Here is a 6,935-nt window from a genome sequence, read left to right on the forward strand (position 1 = left end):
TTTTTTATTTTGTATCATTTTTTTAGTTTATTTCGTAGTTTTTATATTTGTCGTTCGTATTTAGTTTTAAGTTTAGTTTTGCCGTAGTTATTTTTATGTTTCTAGTTTTTAGGTTTTGCCGTAAAATCCCTTAAGTGCTTTTTCTTTAGATTTAGAATTTAGACGCTTTAGAATTTTGTGACGCAGTTTTTAAATTTTAGTGCCTTTTAAGTTTTTGCCGTTTTGGATATAGAATTCCTTTTAAGTTTTAATACCTTTTGGCGCAACTTTTTAGATTTAATTTTTTTTAGACTTTTAAGTTTCGACGTTTTTCTTTCTTACCTTTATTTTTCGACGTTTATTATTCGACTTTTCGTTTTTCGACGCGCGCTTTATCTTTTTCGTTTCTACGCTCTAGCTCTTAGGACTTAGAATTTTTAAATTTTCGAAGAAAAATTATTTTAAGCGATTAAATCAATAGACATCCAAAATTTTCTGCTTCGTAGAAATAGTTGGATTTATTAGTGGCTGAGTTGGGGATTTTCCGATTTAAAGGATCCTGGCTCCCTGCTGCATCTTTTGGCTATTCGAAACGTGGGCAAAAGCAGAAAAGTCTATTAATTTGATAACTTATATAATAACTAATAGGATATTCAGTGAATGCACCGAGCAAAACGTTCACCACCTTTCATACGTTCACCACCTGTAACCCGATTAAGACATCTAGCCAATATTGCCGCTGTTGATTTTTCTTTAGAATCATCATCTAGTCAAACAATTACTCCAATTCAAATTTCCGATAATCCATTTTTTGAACCCGACTTCATAATTGAGAACCCGGAGGATATTCAATGACAATTCCAAGATCCTGAACCACTAATCATTCCTCCTGAACCACAAACCGTTAAATCAGAATCATCTAGTGATTCAGATTCAACAAATTCAATCATGAAAAATCCGAAACCTCTAAGTATGGAGGATCGAATGAGAGCCACACGTACGAGCCAAGATCATGCCATTATTCGGCCAGATGTTAATGCACCGGATTATGAAATCAAAGGACAAATCCTACACATGGTAACTAATCAATGCCAATTTAGTGGTACGCCAAAAGAAGATCCAAATGAATATCTTCGAACCTTTAATAGGATCTGTACTCTATTTAAAATCAGAGAAGTTGAGGATGAACAGATCTATCTCATGTTGTTTCCCTAGACTTTAAAGGGAGAAGCCAAAGATTGGTTAGAATCGTTACCTGAAGGAGCGATTGATACATGGGATGTTTTAGTTGAGAAATTTCTTAAAAGATTCTTTCCTGCATCTAAAGCCGTAAGACTTCAAGGAGAAATTGTTACGTTCACGCAAAAGCCAAATGAAACATTATATGAGGCGTGGATAAGATTCGGGAAGTTGTTGAGAGGATGTCCTCAACACGGTTTAGACACTTATCAAATAGTACAAATATTCTACCAAGGTGTCGACATTGCTACACGAAAAGACATCGACACAGCAGCTGGTGGTTCCATTATGAAGAAAACCGCAACTAAAGCTCACAAAATTATTGTTAACACAGCCTCCCACTCACACGAGTGGCACCAGGAAAAAGATATTTTTCGTTCATCTAAAGCGGCTAGGGCCGATTCAAGCCATGAATTTGATTCCGTTTCCACAAAAATAGATGCTTTCGAGAGACGAATGGAAAAGATGAATAAAGATATTCACGCGATACGAATCAGTTGTGAGCAATGCGGTGGACCACACTTAATGAAAGATTGTAATATTGAACAAACCATGGAACAACGAGAGTGTGACGATCCAGAAATTTCCGACCAAATTTAAACTTAATCTATATATGATTTCGACACGATAAGCAAAGACTATTAAATCGAGTCTCAAAATGTTGGAAACTAATTTTCAAGATTTCATTTGACCTTGACTACTCCCGACGATTCACGAACCTTTGATTGTAAATAGAAATGTAAATAAAAATAATTACATATGTAAATAATTATATATAATAAATTAAATATATTAATGAACGATTGTGTGATGTAGTTATTACAAAAGATAAAATAAAATACCTAAAACCTGTTATTGAATATAAATGATTTCGAACAACTTTGTATATATATATATATATAAATATATATATATATATATATATATATATATATATATATATATATCAAAATAAATATAAGAGTATATATATAATATGTTGTGTAATGAAATACACTTTAATAAATTGGAATTAAAAGTGTAAAATGATAATTAAGTGACTATTTAAAAATAAAAAAATTAAATAAATATATATAAATATATATATGATTTATATTAATAATTATTTGTAATATATATAAAATATATATATATATATTAAATAAATGTTTTATAATTGTAATATTATTATATTAAATGTAATTACAAGCTTAAATATAGTTGTTGTTATAATGATATTGTTATTTCTTTTAAAATTAATATCAATACTAGTGTCATTAATATCATTATTTTAAAAATTATAATATATAAATATGAAATTTAATATCATTATTACTAATATCAATACTAACATAATTAGTAATATTATCATATCATTAATAATATTAGTATTATCAATTTCATTAAAAATTTTATTATTGTGATTTATTATTATTACTACTTATATTATTATTAATATTATTAATATTATTATTATTATTATTATTATTATTATTATTATTATTATTATTATTATTATTATTAGAAATTAGAATAGTATTAATATAATTATAATTATTAATAAATATAAAATCATGAGTATATTTTTGGAAATCCAAATCAGCTATATGTATCTTTCTTACTGCAGCTAATTGATTCCAGTATCTAGTTCAAGTACCAATCACGAATTAAATTATAGAAGAATTCGAAATCTGTTAGAGGTCTTTTTCTTTTTCTTTTTTGTATTCTTCCTCCTGGTTTATATTCTGTCGACAATCCTTGGCTATAAATCAATTCATTAATTCATGTATTAGGGAAAAAGCAAACTAGTTTTCTTCCATCTATATCAATTATCAATTACAAATTTTTTTTATCAAATTAATTAAACAGAAAGAAAAACCGTCCCCTTTTCTTGAACTCAGTTTAACAAAATTCGATTTTGAATGATTTTTCAAAATGTATTAATGCAATTCTATTAGTAATCCCATATGAAAACTCTCTGTCAAGTTTCAAATCCTAATTCTTTTTATCAAGTTTAAATTTTAGAGTCAAAGTTTGAGAATAAAAAGTCAACCGACTGGTTCATCGAGAAATTTAGAATCATTTTGAGGTCTCTGTTAAAATTGATGATTCTTAAGGTTTCTATGAAGGATTTACAACTTCTTTCATGTTATAATTATTAACTAAAACAACCTAGATTATCAAAACGTAATTTGAGTTCATGTATTTTCAAAAACGCTGTTATAGCATATTTTTTATTTTTTTATTTTTTTTACTTGTTGTTTTCTTTTCTGTTGATTCAAACCCTCACAAGAAGATTGTTGTATGGTTGTCTCTGATCGACGAGCTGTGAAGAAGGAGGAAATGAAGATAACAGGAAATAACAGATTATAATTAATTTATGGGTAATAAAAATCAGAAATATTAAAACGGAGGAGTGGTGCTGAGTGCTTGCGTGTTATCGAGAGGTCTTGGGTTTGAGCCCGGGTTGGGGCATTTTTTTGGAAGCAAATTCTTTGAGGTAGTAATATTCTTATTATTATTTATTATTATTTATTATTATTATTATTATTATTATTATTATTATTATTATTATTATTATTATTATTATTATTATTATTATATTTATTATTATTATTATTATTATTATCATCATTAGTGAAATTATTATTATTATAACTATCATTATTATTATTATTATTAACATTAATGATGTAACTATTACATATATCAAATTATTATTTTTGATATAATACCAATTACAAATATATATATATATATATATATATATATATATATATATATATATATATATATATATATATATATATATATATATATATATATATATATATAACTATATGTATGAATATTAATTATTTTACAAAATAACTATATATAAAATATAACTGAAAATATAAAATATAAATAAAGTATATATATATATTTATATAACTACAACATTTAATATATATATAAATATTACATAAAAGGAATTATGTGATTATATGAGTTAATATATATACTTGATATAGGTTCGTGAATCCGAGGCCAACCCTGCATTGTTCAGTTCCGTCGTATGCATATTTTTACTACAAAATATCGTATTGTGAGTTCATTTGCTCCCTTTTAATCTTTACATTTTTGGGACTGAGAATACATGCGTTATTTTTACAACTGCTTTATTAAATGCTTTTGAATTATATTTTGAACTGAGAATACATGAAATGCTTTTATAAATGTTTGATGAGATAGACACAAGCAAAATATTCCTCGAATGAATTATTATGCAGACAGAAGTTCTGTGGATTATTATTGAATTAGTTGGACGTGATAATTGCCACTAATTGTTGTGAATATTTTTCCCCTGATTATTATTGCTTGGTAACCTAAGAATTAGAATCGGGTATGGCCCTAATTCACGCGAATCCTAAAGGTAGTTACCGGGTTTAACACCCCCACCCACAATGTTCACTAGACGGAAGAGCAAATGGCCGTGGTGTTTAGTACTTCGAAGTTTATATATTATACAGATGAGATGTTCTGTTTTAGGGATATTATTGATGCGCATTATATGTTAAGGTCGGTTACCATGTTGAGCAATGAAATCAAATAAAATGTTATGTATCGAGAGAATGATTTTTATACACAGGTTATGTGTATTATTTTTATGCACGAGATATGTGTACGGTTATTTAAAAATCACAAGGCAACCTACGGGGGAGAAAAGGATACGAACCTACTCTGCTAAGCATGATGAAAATGGTTTTGTACACGAGATAGGTGTACTGTATTTAAATCTTGTGGTCTATCAAAATAATGAATTTTATTGCTTATGATAAACCTATGAACTCACCAACCTTTTGGTTGACACTTGAAAGCATGTTTATTATCAGGTATGAAAGAAATCTTCCACTGTGCATTTACTCATTCTAGGGATATACTTGGAGTCATTCATGACATATTTCAAAAGAGGTTGCATTCGAGTCGTTGAGTTCATCAAGATTATTATTAAGTCAATTATAGTTGGATATATTATGAAATGGTATGCATGCCGTCAACTTTCGATGTAATGAAAGTTTGTCTTTTAAAAACGAATGCAATGTTTGTAAAATGTATCATGTAGAGGTCAAGTACCTCGCGATGTAACCAAATGTAATGTATTCATCCAGATGGATTAGGACGGGTCGTTAAAGTTGGTATCAGAGCGGTGGTCTTAGCAAACTAGGTCTTGCATTAGTGTATCTAACTGATAGTTGTTTAGATGCATTAGTGGGTCTAGACTTCGACCGTGTCTGCATGTCAAAAATTTTGCTTATCATTTTGTGTCGAAAATTACTTACTTATCATCCTTAAAGTCTAGACACATCTTACTGCCTCTATTGCCTAGATAGTGTATAGACAAAACTCATATCTTAGCATATTTGCTAATTCATATCTTAGCGTATCTGTTACTTTTACCTTTGCCTGACAGCTTTCGAAATTTTCTCCGTAATTTGCGAAATCTTTATGCTATATATAAGTATTCTATGTAGTTAGAATATCATCTAATATTCGAAAATCATTTCATATCGAAAAACCCTTTACTCAATCGTACGAAATGGAATTCACCACTAGTTCAAGTTCTTCGGAATCCGACAGCTATTCAGACATAGATGTTCACCTAAGCTCCGGAAGCAGCGTCACCAGAATGAATCAACCAATCAGCCATCCCCAATTCATCTGATGGGTTCGTAATCGACTTAATCAATGGAGACGAGAAGAAGGCGATCCCTTCCACCAACTGAATTCACCTCTTGGCGAAGAACCTAAAGCACTTACCGGCGAACCTATCCGAAACACCATTTTCAGCCTCATTTCCAGGGTAGCTAGTCATGATTATATTCTACCCATAATTTTAAACCTTATTCATCCGCTCGTTCCGACCGACAATCATCCCGGAATAATGGAAGAAGTCAACGAGCCTCGCGCTCGAGTAATCAATTAGGAAAACGTGGTGCAAAACCTACCAGCTTCAGCAACAGCACAGGAAACACCAGTACCACCAACAACAACATCCGTAGCACAAGCCTCAACACTACATGCCTCAACATCTTATTCTATACCTCGAGTGTAATCATCGTTCTACCTGACATTCTACATCGGTTATCTTCGTTCTTTATGACGATTATGTAATCTCTAATGTTTTAGAGATTATGTACTCTAGTTCTAACCGTAAATCAAATGAGTCTAATATCATATTAACTCATTAAATCCATGATTAGATCTAAAGAAAATATATATGTATATATGTTTTCATAAAGATTGTAATTAAAAATTCTCTTGTACAAACTGTAAATGGTGAAAATATTTTTACGGGTAGGTAATACCCGAGGAATATATAGATTCCACATTAATAAGTTACACTGTACATACTTCTAATCTGATTCAACAGTCATTTACTATCCTACTTACATCCACAGATATACGGATCCGTTCACCGTAGAATAACCATTTTCATTCAATTTCATATTTGGATTTTGACCTATCAGAATCCAACAAGTGGCATAATGAAGAAAATATTGGACAAAATAAAATTTGTTAGAAACAAACAAATTAACTATGAGAAATTCTGTTAAGAATCCACGCTAACTATTCCTAGCTAACTGTTCCTAGCTAACTGTTCCTAATTCCCTATTACATTTTAATTATCGCAATTTAATTATCGCAATTTATTTATCGTAATTTTAATTCTCGCAATTTTATTTATCGTCATTTAA

At 29.4% G+C, this 6,935-nt stretch overlaps 1 non-coding gene across 1 annotated transcript; it reads right to left on the reverse strand.

Moving 5' to 3' along the window:
• Nucleotides 1-1,311: 1,311 nt before the first annotated feature.
• Nucleotides 1,312-1,418, reverse strand: LOC139903302 (small nucleolar RNA R71). The gene has a single exon (XR_011778131.1). It is a non-coding gene; the product is annotated as a small nucleolar RNA R71 (small nucleolar RNA).
• Nucleotides 1,419-6,935: the final 5,517 nt, after the last annotated feature.

This window comes from Rutidosis leptorrhynchoides, chromosome 3 (genome assembly GCF_046630445.1).
Source record: "Rutidosis leptorrhynchoides isolate AG116_Rl617_1_P2 chromosome 3, CSIRO_AGI_Rlap_v1, whole genome shotgun sequence".
Classification (NCBI taxonomy): Eukaryota; Viridiplantae; Streptophyta; class Magnoliopsida; order Asterales; family Asteraceae; genus Rutidosis; species Rutidosis leptorrhynchoides.